The 13,446-nt window shown below is 38.1% G+C and overlaps 1 protein-coding gene across 1 annotated transcript in view; it reads right to left on the bottom strand.

Moving 5' to 3' along the window:
* LOC149746999 (DPEP2 neighbor protein-like) overlaps positions 1-12,724 on the bottom strand; it is a 32,480-nt gene extending 19,756 nt beyond the window's left edge. The window contains exons 1-4 of the mRNA XM_089898963.1: positions 12,613-12,724; positions 12,355-12,401; positions 4,049-11,419; positions 3,355-3,470 (exon numbers count right to left, since the gene is read on the bottom strand). The gene's annotated coding sequence lies outside the window, so the exon portion shown is untranslated. The remainder of the gene's footprint in view (positions 1-3,354; positions 3,471-4,048; positions 11,420-12,354; positions 12,402-12,612) is intronic.
* Positions 12,725-13,446: the final 722 nt, after the last annotated feature.

Raw genomic sequence — 13,446 nt, 5'->3', positions numbered from 1 at the left:
CAACACAGGAGACAAACCTTACAAAATAGCAAATAAGATTTAACAACAACAACAATAACACATAACATTTATTGAACATTTACCATACAATAGGCATTGTGCTGAGTGCTTTACCTGCTAACTCATTTCCTTGTTGAGAAACCAAGGCTCCAAAAGATCAGAGAGTGTCAAACCTAGGTGTGCCTGACTTCAAAGTTCATGCTCTCAACCACTTGACTACATAATTAGGTACTAGATGTGTGTACAGTTAGTGGTTTGCAACTTCTCCCCAGCAAGTACTCCTTTTTCTCTTTCCCCGCAAGAACCATATTTTGAAAAATTCTGTATGTTAACTTTTTTCATTAATCAAAGATAATTGTAACAGCTGATAGCTTTGAGCTAACCTCTTTGCCTCTTTGGATTTATATAGTTCCAGCCAAATAATGCAACTTAATATTTTATTTAACATATTTTGGCATCATTTTGGGATACTGAAGCATAACCCACTTTGTAGATGCCTAGGAGTTCAGAGAAGAAGGAAATCAATGGGGATGGGTGGAGCAGTCAGAAGAAATAGGGTCTGACTTCAGTCTCAAAGAAGCACAAATTTCACATAGACTAGAGAAGAGAGAAGATCATGAATGAGAAGTGAGAACAAGTACATGTAGGAATGAGACATAGGGAGCTTGTTAGGAGAACTGGACAAAAGAAATTAAAGAAGAATAAATAAAACATTGAGGCTTTGAAAGATAGGTAAATAAGGTTAAATTTAACCAGACAGGAAAATGCAGAAGCTGGAAAATTTCTGAGCAGGAGCCCTTGGGCTTGGGGAGATTAATCGGCTAGAACAAAGAGCATTGAAAGGAGGAAGTGAGAGACTGGCAATTGTAATTCACCTTCCAGGAGGGAAATTGGTGGCTGGGAGGCATAGAAAGGGGTAGAGACTAACTTTTCACTATACCCCTTTTGATTCTTCTAAATTTTATACAATGTACATGTATGAACTAATGTCATATATAGATACACATATGTAATATATATAATGTATAAGTAACATATAGAAGCAGACATGTATGTACGACTATCATTACTGACCCAAAATACCATATAATAAAACTACACCTCTACTTTTAGCACACTTAAGAATTAAGGATAAACCACTCCTCAGTTGTACTCTGCACCCCGCAACGCCTGCCCTGAGTAGAGCAACTTCAGCAATTTTCTCATTGGTTTAAAAAATTGATCCTTTAGTCTCTGTCTACCTACCTCATCCTAAGCATCAACTCCAGGTTGGGCTGGTGCCCAAGCAATTATATACTGCTCTTACATGTTTGCCCAACTCGAACGAGAACCTACTTCAGAACTGACTCAGAAATCTCACAGGATGTTGCCATTCACCCCCAGGATCAATGATCAATAAGAGAGTTATAAGGTCTATACCTCCTGACCCAGCTCAAGGTCCTGACTCAGACAATGCCTGCTAGCTGGCCTCATCCCCACATGAGGAGCCCCTCATCCCCTAGGCTCCACTTCATCACCAGTGTATTGGCATCAATATTTATCTTTTCAAAGGAAATTGTTTACCTCATAAATCAATAGGTATCCTGTTGTTATCAGTTGTTTTGTTTTTAAGAGCTAATTAATGAAATAACTTCATCAACGATTTTGTGGGAAGATGTTGAACCTTTGTACTTTCTGAATAATCTATGTTTTATTTGTAGTGTTAGAAAGCTCAGCAGTGAAAGCAAGTACCCCATACTGCCCAGGCACACAACCTGCTGCATTAGCGCTCTGAGCAGTAACTGAGACAAATGGACGACTACAGAATTATTCTAATGTTTTGAGGTTTAGGGAGAGTTGCATTAGAAAACAATTCCTTCATCATACTGTGACTTCATTACATTCAAAGCCATAGTGGCTAGCTCTTATAGTTTAGAAGTTATACATGAAGATGACATAAATAAATACAAGATACAGCAGGCAGAGGAGAGAGATAATAAACCAAAACTGACTGACACAGCTAGATCCTAAAAGCCAGCTTGGTTACTCTTTGAACATGTTGCCAATTTTCATCTGTAAGATAACACGCTATATTGTATGAATGAAAGTGTTACATCTAATTATTTGATCTGCCTGTCTTATGTTAGTTACTGGAGAAATATTTATTGAGCTCCACACAGATGAGTAATTTTAGAAACCGTGTTAGTAGGGAAACATGCAAGAGTGGAATAAGTGCTAAGCCTCTAAAAACTGTTCTCTCTTTTCTTGAAACTCCTGGAAGGCAGGAAATACCCTGTGTTTTTCTATATGTGCCTTGTGCAGTGCTCACCCTCAAATGACACTAAACTAGAACAAAGAAAACCTTAAAGAAGAGCCATGATTCAAAACTAAAATTAATTAGTATGTCACAGTTCATAAAGTACTTCCCTTACGGATGAGGAAAGCAAGTTTCAGTAAGGATAAGCAATGCAGGTACGAAAATAGAGACTGGGGTTAAAACCAAACATGATCTTGTTAACGTGTTTTTATATGTGTGATTAAGGCCAAGCCTTTGCCCATCTACCCACAAATTATAGGTAAGATGTTACAAACTCATATTATGGAACCTGACTCTTAAAACATTTTATTGCCCAGAGTGTAGTGAGGTACAGACTTCATTCACCATGCTATTGCTTCTTTGCAACATGCAGACCCACCAGTTGTCCTGGTGGGACATGGTTCTCATTCTTGGATTTTGTAGCCCTCTCTAAAATGTACCAAAAACTCTCTGGAAACAACGAAAAATGATTCTCTCCTTTGAACTGACCTTCAGATCACCTCTTTCTGTAAGTTTTTCTCAATCATTTACACTCTACAAAATAATAGTGATTAAATTCCTCGTTCACTAACTCTCTGGTAACTTCCATACTTCAGCATGAATATAATTGAACCTCTTTACTGTGTTTCTGTTAAATATTTGCGTGCATAAACATATGTACACTCTGCTACGTTTCCAATGATAGCTTCTTAATAACTGAGATATTTCAGGCATTTAATTCAGATGTATGCACCATTTGAGTACTCACTAAATAAAAATATATACAATGCTTTTATTCTAATAAGTTCATTACCTCATCACAAAGCAAATATAAAGAAAGCTGCAAATTTATGATATTCGGCTCTAACTTTTACATGTATAGGTCCTGGTTTTACTGTGATTCTAGGATACTATATCGTGTACCTCATTAATAAGGGCCCTCTGATAAACCTGAAATAAACCATCTGGTTTACTCCCAGTTCTATCACCTTTTACTTGTAATACTTGAAGCTAGTCAATCTACTCTTAGACTTAGTTTCCCCATCTTTAAAATGGGAATTGTTGGGGAGAACACTTACCACCATCCCCTCATTCCACGTATTTTCTTCCAGGAGGAGTTCTTTCACTGGAATAACGTACCCAGCCTCTCGCTGTACCATCCACTCCCCTTCCTTCATCAGGCCAGTACTCCTTCCTAGGGGAAGAGAAGTATCTTACCTGACTTGTAGGTTTGGTAACATAGTAGCTTATCTTTTTTCTTCCCTTTCTTTTTGGAATCTTCCTGTCTTTATAATATCATTTATTAGCCCCATCATATCTCAATAGAGATAATAATTACAACACAAGCTTGTCTTAATGATATTGTATTTGGTAGAATGTAAAACATTTTTATGTGTGAGAAGTTAGTATTTCAATTTTAATACTTCTTTCATCTATTTCATAATAAGTTTTTAAAGAAGATTGATATATTCATTCAATCAGATGACTAAGTTTTCACTAAATCTACTAAAAGGAATAAACTTAAGTTAATACCTAATTATGCTTGAAATCAAATATCTTCCATCCAACATATTCAGTTGTACGTGGTTTCTTTAATAATACTTTAATTTTCTAAATAGGTGAAAGAATATATTACTTCTACTTAGACTACAGTCTAAGAGTTTAGAGATACAGTTTAGACTCAGAGAGTTATCAGAATATTGGCTGCAAAGATTTTTTAAAATCCTGTACTTTTGTCATAATAGATGTCATAATATTATTATTACTATTTACCTTTGTGAACTATAATGATTTTTAAACATGAACGTGTAACTGTGAAAACACAAAAACTTGAAATGAGCACACTAGAGAATTCTGCATGCTTTTCACCCAAGAATTGCAGTCTTCTACTGACCATAACATCCTTCCACAGTCTAAGGTGATAGTAGGTGTATTATTATCACTTTCATTGTCCTAGGCACTGTTGAACAAAACAGATACGGTCCATGTCTGCATAGAGATCACATTTGAAACAACAGCATGGCTACACAGTTTTTAAGTCATTTTTCACTATTCATAACCCAGCCTTGACAATCATAAAGTTGATAATTCTCACTTAGACTAAAATTGGCAAGGCCCAAATATTTTACTTTGAGAAAGAAAACTAATACTTATTGGGTATAATCTTATGCACATTATCCTATTTAATTCTCCTAACACCCTTAAGAAAAGTATTATTTTCACTATTTAATAGTTGAAGGAAATGAGACTCACTGAGATTACAAAATACCAAAGAGGTCATGCACATAGATTAATGAAGAAGGAGACTTTTAACTCTATTGGGTGCCGAAGCCCCATATTTTTCTGCTAGCATCAGATCAGTTAATGCCAATTATATTCCAATTCCAAGTTGTTATTATAATAAGGAAGATTTCTAAACGATAAAAATGATGTATATAAAGACTTAAATCATCATGATGTATATAAAGACTTTAGTCATCACTTTTGTAGACAGCAGTGTAGAGCTTATTTATTCTGTAGATAGCAATGTAGAGCTTTTGTCCCATACTACATACCAAAGAGCCATTCTCATCATAGACAGTCAATAAATGCCGAATTAAAATGTTCATATGTAAAAGAAAAAGCAAATTATAGCCAATGGCGTTACTTCCATAAAGTTTAAATGATTCCTAACAGACACTATTATTAAAGAGACACATCAACACTTTAAGATTGCTAGACTGAACTCCTTTAAAAGATATCCTTGCTCACGTATAAAATAACTCTTCATATAAAAGTGTGTTGAGTGGTGCCAAATCATTCACACTCCATCTCTCAGTACTCTATTACTTCATGAGAACAGCTGAACTGATTCAGAATACAGCAACATAATTTCCTTTGTTCAATTGCTGGCTATGCCTCTGAATAGCTGTGGGACCTTACACAAGTAATTAACATCTCTGTGCCTCAGTTTCTACATCTGCGAAGTTAGAGTCATAAGAGCATCTATTGCACAGTGTTGGTGTCCTAAGTGAGTGACTCTATGGAAATTGCTTAGAAGAGTCCCTGACACGTAGCAAGCATTATATAAGTGTTAGGTTGTTTTTTTAAAAAATTAATAAATTTATTTATTTATTGGCTGCATTGTGTCTTCGTTGCTGTGCGCGGTCTTTCTCTAGTTGCGGCGAGCAGGCACTACTCTTTGTTGTGGTGTGTGGGCTTCTCATTGCGGTGGTTTCTCTTTGCTGTGGAGCACAGGCTCTAGGCACGTGGGCTGCAGTAGTTGTGGCCCGTGGGCTCAGTAGTTGTGGCTTGCAGGCTCTAGAGAGCTGGCTCAGTAGTTGTAGTGCACGAGCTTAGTTGCTCCACAGCATATGGGATCTTCCCGCACCAGGGCTTGAACCCGTGCCCCCTGCATTCGCAGGCGGATTCTTAACCTATAAGTCTTAGTTATTATTGCTGTTGTCGATATTGTTGTTGTTGTTGCTGTTTTAGAAATTCAGTACCTCATGTCCATATCCCCATAATCCACAAAGGACTTGAAGGGGGATATTATGGCCAACCAGAATCTCTTCCTCAGGAGTTCTGGGCTATGAAAAAGAACCTACACCATAGCTAAGTCCCTAGAGAAGTTAGAGGAGCCAGTTCTTTAACTGAAATGCAGACAGTGAGGGCTCCATAGAGCATTCATAATAACTGCTCTATGAATCTGCCAATGTCCTCTATCCAAAGACCACCAGGAACACATCTGCAGTTCTATAAATCTGGGTTTACTGACTCATTGCAAGCAGGAGTTATGTGTACCATGAAGAATCAGGACATCTCAGTAAGAGGATGTTAGAAATAATTTATCATAGGATTTGGACTTCTTGTAGGTGATTCTGAGGAGCATTCAAGGAAACGGGTATCTTCCCTGCATTGGATGCTGTCTGGAAGCAGGAGTGATTCTCTGATCAGGTATCTCAATAATTTATATCTAGACAGTGAGAATAATGAAATTGAGATAAAGCTATAATTGGTAAAGAAGAAGCAGGCACTTATTATTAGCCAGGAAAGGGCAATGTTTGCTCATTTTTGTGGTTTGAACAATGTTTTTACCTCTGTCTGTTCAAACATGATAATGAAGTGGTCTTATTTTTTCTTGCTCCACTACAGTGACAAAATAGTCCTGTCTGACGTTGATGTTCTATGAAAGTGTTTATATTGAACAGGAGAATGCCACAGATTCATTGGGAGTGCCAGGCCAGCTCCCAGCTAATAAGGGCTGCTTTTCTCTTTCTTAAACTAGATAAGAATGTTTTGCTTGAAGGGCAGAGCTGGCCAGGAAAATAACTATTATTATTATTATTTACATAGATTGACAGGTTTATAACTTATAAAGTTCTTTTATATTCATTGTAAAACTTGAGTCTCTCAGAACAATCCTGGGAGACAGGTAGGCTATAGGGTCTCCACATCGCACAACTCTAGGGGGCCCATTCATAACGTATTCCACGTGAATGGCACCTCCCCAGTGTGAACAGTGTCCTTGGCAGGAGTTGTGCAACAAGGTTTCCCTGGCAGGGCAGACATTTCTATTCCTTTTTACAATTATAAAAATTAAGTCAAAGAAGCTTCCTGAGTGTTCCTTAGTTCCCAATAAACCTTAGAGTTCTCTCTGGCAACCTGTTCAGCTGCTGACATTGGACCCCTGCTTCAGTCATGTTTCCGATTCCAAATTGCACCAGCCGGCGCTGTTATGACCTAGACCAGTGGTCCCCAACCTTTTTGGCACCAGGGACCGGTTTTGTGAAACACAATTTTTCCCCGGACTGGGTGGGGGGATGGCGAGCGATGGGGAGCGATGGGGAGCAGCAGATGAAGCTCCGCTCGCTTGCCAGCCGCTCACCTCCTGCTGTGCGGCCTAGTTCCTAACAGGCTGCACACCGGTACCAGTCTGCGGCCCGGGGGTTGGGGACTCCTGACCTACACTATATTGGCTACTACAATAAGAAAAGCTCTGCCTTCTTCTACAACTTGGTCTATACTTGCCCAAAAAAGGATACTAAAAAGGGTGCTGAACTTATAATCTCTTTCATATAGCCACTGCCTAAAGCAGAAAAAAAAAAAAAAAAAAGTGTGGCTTTGTCTGTGTGTGTATGTGTGTGTGTGTGTGTGTGTGTGTGTGTATTGCCTAAAAAATATATCTTAGTATATTTTGCTTACAAGCTAGGAGTGACAGCTGGAGAAAATGATTTTGAGTTCTGAAGACATTTGAAAAAGCAAAATATCCTGCTTAATTCAGGAGCTAAAATTTTTAAATGCAGACTGAGCTACTGGTAACATACCTTTCCACACTCTTGGAAACCTGCCAATTAAAATGTCAAAAGAAAATGGAATTTCCCATGAAATGTCCATTAATAATAAATTTTTGTCCATCACTGTCTTTTTGTAGCTGGGAAATTCCCTCTTGCTACTAAATTCCTCTCCTGAGACATCATATAAAGTGAAACTGAAAATGTAATACCCTAGTGACACAGCAAGCAGTTCCCAGAAAGAATATGAGCTTTAATTCAAATAGATTTGTGCAGGAATCATGTCTCTGTAGTTTAAAAACTCTATGACTTTGGGCAGTTTGCCTTACCTCTCTTCATTAAATTACCATGCAGGCTTCTTTCTCCTAATTTCTGAGTGTGCCCTGGACTTCCCTACCAGAACATTTATCACACTCTACTGTAATTGTATGCTTAGGTTCTATCTCCCTTAGAACACTAAAAGCATTTTAAGGACAGAGACCATGTGTCTTTTGTTATCCCTGTATTTCCAGCACCTAGCATTATGGCACATAATATTTGTTAAGTTTATTTGCTGTCTTAGGGGAGGTGAACTGGAGATCTGAAGAATCAGGAAGCCTTACTTCTCCTTTACATACCTTTTTATAATTCTTGTGGCTCTTTGTTGTAATACACCCAGGTACAACTTTTTAAAACTTTTTATTTGGAGATAATAATAGACTCACAGGAAGTTGTAAAAATAATACAGAGTGGTCCCACATATCCTTCACCCATTTTCCCCCAATGGTTACCAGATGCTTTTAGACCAAAAAATAGAAAAAATTAGAATATGAGATGTTTTTAATTCTTGCATTTGTACTTTTTTAAGGGGTTTATTTTTCAACTTTTCTGTCTTGTTTCTAATTTTAAAGACTATGAGATATATCCCCTCTTTTTTTGGATTTCCTTCCCATTTAGGTCACTACAGAGCATTGAGTAGAGTTCCTTGAGCTATATACAGTAGGTTCTCATTAGTTACGTAGTTTATACATAGTAGCAATAGTGTATATCTGTCAATCCCAATCTCGCAATTCATCTCACCCACCTCCCCACTTCCTGCCTTGGTGTTCATACGTTTGTTCTCTACGTCTGTGTCTCTATTTCTGCTTTGCAAATAAGATCATCTATACCATTTTTCTAGATTCCACATATAAACGTTAGTATATGATATTTGTTTTTCTCTTTCCGACTTACTTCACTCTTTATGATAGTCTCTGGCTCCATCCACGTCTCTACAAATGACCCAATTTCATTCCTTTTTATGGCTGAATAATATTCCATTGCATATATATACCACACCTTCTTTATCCATTCCTCTGTCCATGGACATTATATGTATACATATAGCTGATTCACTTTGCTGTACAGCAGAAATTAACACAACATTGTAAAGCAACTATACTCCAATAAAAATTAATTTTTAAAAAAATTAGAAAAATAAATAAATATAAAGAACTTACAGGAATAAAAGGCACTGAAGTTAAAAAAACAAGCAAAACAAAAAAACAGACTATGAGAGATTTCAAGCATGCCATTTCAAGCTACCGTGTCCCTAAAATAGCACATGCAGATATAAATAACCTTTATTCTCAGTAAATGGAAAATATGACTTAATATGATTCTACAGAATTTTGAATAGATGAATTCAACATATAGGTGTGAGGCTTGTTTTTTAGCCTAATTTGCATAATTATTCTCATGTTTTTTGTTTCTCATTTAGTTGATGTAGTTTAGCATTAGTATTATTTAGGTTTTCTGTCATTAGCCATTCATTATGGGCATTAATTAAACAATGTACATATCACTAAGAATACATATTTTTAGCTCTATAATGGTGAAACTATCATGAAAGCTAAAGGTTTGATGTTGTGATAAGCAAATTGAAGCCAGATATTTAGAAGGTCTGCAATAAAAAGAATCTTAGCATTTAAATGACTTTAAAAGCACTGAAATACAGGAATCAGCAGATCAACATTATACTATCTATCTCGAAAAGAAATGCAAGAAGGTGTGTGGAGAAACAGCACTCTCATTTGTCTGCAGAAAAAGAAAACTGGAACAACCTCAGTGAAGGTCAATTCAACAATACAAACCAAAATTACAAACGAACATAACTCTTTTGTCCAGCAGTTCAGCTTCTAGGGCATATATATGGATACACTTGCACATGTATGAAATGACATATATGATTACTTATTGCAGCATAATTTGTAATAGTAAATATGTGGAAACAAGCTAAGTGTCCACCAATGAGGGGTAAATTATGGCATATCCATCATTAAAAAAAAAAAAGATGAGAAAGCTTTATGTGCATTTGTATGGAAAGATATCCGAAATAGATTACTAAGTGAAAGACAAGCAAGGTGAACAGGTATATACTGTAATACTAATTAAATAAAAGTAAGAGACATAATATACACCCACATATATTATTTATTTTGTATTTAAACCTATTAACCTTTTATTGAAGTATAACATATATATACACAGAAAAGTGCACATTGTGTAACCTCAAAGAATTTTCATAACTGAACATACCCATGTAACTGGCACCAAGAGTCTAGGTCCTAGATCAAGAAACAGAACATTTCTATCACCCCAGAGGCCTCATCCTGTCCCTTCTACTCACTATGACCACTCTACAAGAGCAGACATTATCCTGATTTCTAAAAGCATAGGCTAGTTTTGCTTACTTTTGTACTTAACAGGAATTGACTCATAAAATGTATACTCTTCTGTGTCTGGCTTTTCCATCCAGTATTGTATGTGTGCAATTCATCATATTGTACACTGCTGATTATTATTGCTGTTTAGTATTCCACTGTGTAAATGGGCCACAAATCATTTACCCATTCTACTATGTATGGATATTTGGGTAATTTCCAGTTTGAAGCTATTATAAATAGCACTACTATGAACTTTCTAGTATATGCATATGCATGTCCATATACCTAGGCAAGGAATTGCTGAGGATCCTCATAACGGCAATTTTAATAGTACTGCCATACAGTTTGCAAAATTGATTGTACCAATTGACACTCCCACCAGCAATGTACAAGAGCTCCAATTGTTACAAAACCTCACCCACACTTGCTATATTCTGTCCTTTTAATTTTAGTTATTCTTGTATTTGTGTAGTGATATTGCACTGTGGTTTTAACTTGTAGTTCTCTAATGACTGATGATGTCGAGCACCTTTTCACATTCATGTACTATTTGCTATTTAGATATACCCTTGTGTGAAGTATCTAGGTGTTTTGCCTAATTTTCTATTGAATTATCTGTCTGTTACACTTTTAAATTTTGAACCATGTGAATACTAATTTTTAAAAATTTTAAAGTAATGTGATTAAAAATATACATAAATTTCAGAGTGCTCTATGCTGCATGTTCTCTCCTTCGAGGTTTATAATACACGAGTATTTCAGAAGCTCTAAAAAGTCTTAGAATTTTCACCACACAACAGTTGGAGAAACGCTGTTTCCATTCTTGTCTAATTTTTAGTTTTCATGGAATTAATAATTGCTTCTGTTTTTTACTTGCTTACATTTTTTAAGTTCTCTCTCGAATTTTATCACGTATTTCATTAGATCTATCAAACATCTATCAATGTAACTACCCAAATACTCAAAACTAGTAATCTAAATAAATTCAATTACACTAACCAGTCTTTCTTCTTGGAGTCTGCCATCTTCCTTCTCCGGTGAAAATGATTGCTCTCTAATTCTGCCACATATCTTTCACCCTGGCATTTCCCTTCACATTCTCCTGGTCCTTTTTTCTGGATCCCATGTCTTTCTCTTTCTTGTCTTGCTCTCATGTTTTGTTGGAGCACATCCTCTAGTAACTTTCCCTTAAAAAAAAAAAAAAAAAAAAAGGTGGATGGATGGATGGAAAATAAATGTTTTCATCCTTGTATATGTGAAAATGTTTTTATTCTACTCTTACACTTGATGGATAGTTTGACTACAGGATTCTAGGTTGGAAGTTATTGTCTTACAAAACTTGAAATTTCACTGTAGTGTTTTAGCATAAAAGTTATTGTTGAGAAACCCAATGCCATTCTAATTCCCATCCGTTTATTCCTGCTTCTTCCCTCTAAAAACTTTTAAAATCCTCTCTTTATTCTTCGTGTTCTGATCTTTTTAATGGTGTGCTTTAACATAGGTCCTTCTTCATTCACTGTGGGTAGCTGGTGGGTCCTTTAACTATGAACATCTTTGTCTTTTGGTCCTGGAAGAAATTCTTGAATTATTATTTTGATCATTTCCTCCCTTCTTAATTTTTGTTCTCTTTCTCTAGAATTCTTAGTTTGTAAACTGACTGCATGAATGAATGAATGGGAAAAGTTTTCTGAGCACTTTTTGTAGCAAAAAGCTTATTAAGGAATGAACCACAGATTATCAGACCATATCTTTAAAGCTAAGTATTTTATTTTAAATTATCAAATTTTAAAACATTCTTTCATTACAGCTTCCATTTATTGTAAAATGTAACACTGCTACTCTCATTTCAGGCAATACAAAAATACAGGAAGCACTGATTTTCTGTAGGCAGAAATCCCTGATTGAAGTCAGGCATTCCCTATTACTTTTGCTTTAGAATTCATTAAATGCCTAGCATGGACTTGGTATTGTGTATAATATTTGCACCACACTTTGCAAAATAATCATTTCTGGTGTAGAAAAGTGTTTGTTTAAGGTAAAAAGATCTTTGCAGTCTTTTTTGATTGGCATTAAACACCGCATTCTTCCCAGATCTATAAGAAAGTAATGTTTGCAGGCTTACCTGGAATCAAGGGAAGCACTCTCTCAAGGTTACTTTTCAATCTGTGTCTGTAATTATGGACGTCAGGAGAGAAAAAAAAAGTCAGAAAAATAGGTCCCTAGTAGAGAAGCACCCAACAGGAACTAAACATCTGAACGTTTAGACAGGATTAAACTCTGACAGGGCTTATCAGCCACCCCCACACGACTAAAGTAGTTGGAAGTGAGGTTAGATTGGAGCCCAGATAAGCAAGTGAATCTACACCCCTACCTGACTCACCGGGCTGAGGAGTGCGGAGCCCTAGTAAGTCACCACTGCACGTCCTCAAAGGGCTTTCCGCGCAGGCTTGGAGTCAGGAAATGGCAGCTGCCACACCCACCCCACTACCTCTGTCTGGTGTTTGGTGACTCCCGGAAGACGCGCCGATGGGACCAGAGGCGATTCCTCCTGGGTGGGAGGGTTCGCTGACTGGCTGTGGAGCTGCGAAGAGGAAATTTCCCCAAAAGAAAACCTTTCCAACCTACTGGGTTGGGTGGAGAGAAGACAAATTGAGCGCCCCTGGCTCACTTCCCCACTCCCAAGCCCCCGCCCGAGCCCCGCCGGTGTGGCACACGTCATCTGGGCGCCACAAGGCAGAGATCTCGGGCCTCAGGCCGAGGCCGGAGCCTTGCTGGGAGGATCGCGGGCCAGTGGCCCTCATCCCCGCCTCGGCATCCGCCGCTGACGTCGCCTGAGAAGTCTGGGGATGGTGGAGCTCCGACAGGCGGGCTCCGGTGGCAGGCAGCACCTGGGAGGGCCAGGTCGGAGAGAGGAAGCTTCTCCCCTGTGCGCCCCGCCGCCGCAGAGTTGACCAGTCTCTAGAAGAGAAGAGTCCGCTCCGGCTCCGGATAAGCAGCGGCTTGGCGTGGGCTGCGCGGAGAATGGACGGCCTCGTGACCTCATGTCCGGCAGGCTGTAGGGCCTGCCGACGCGGCTCGCGCAGGGGGTGGAGCCGGGGAAGCGGCGGGCACTTCCGGAATCGACCGGCTGCCTGAGTGCTCGCGACACCCGCTACCATGAACGAGGAGGCCATCTGCAGCGCCCTGCTCACCCTCCCGTACCACAAGCTCGCCG

The sequence above is a fragment of the Delphinapterus leucas genome, chromosome 17 (assembly GCF_059928025.1).
Source record: "Delphinapterus leucas isolate spDelLeu-1000000601 "Yukka" chromosome 17, BTC_Dleu_Yukka2, whole genome shotgun sequence".
In the NCBI taxonomy this organism is placed as follows: domain Eukaryota; kingdom Metazoa; phylum Chordata; class Mammalia; order Artiodactyla; family Monodontidae; genus Delphinapterus; species Delphinapterus leucas.
This window is presented reverse-complemented; position numbering and strand designations above follow the sequence as displayed.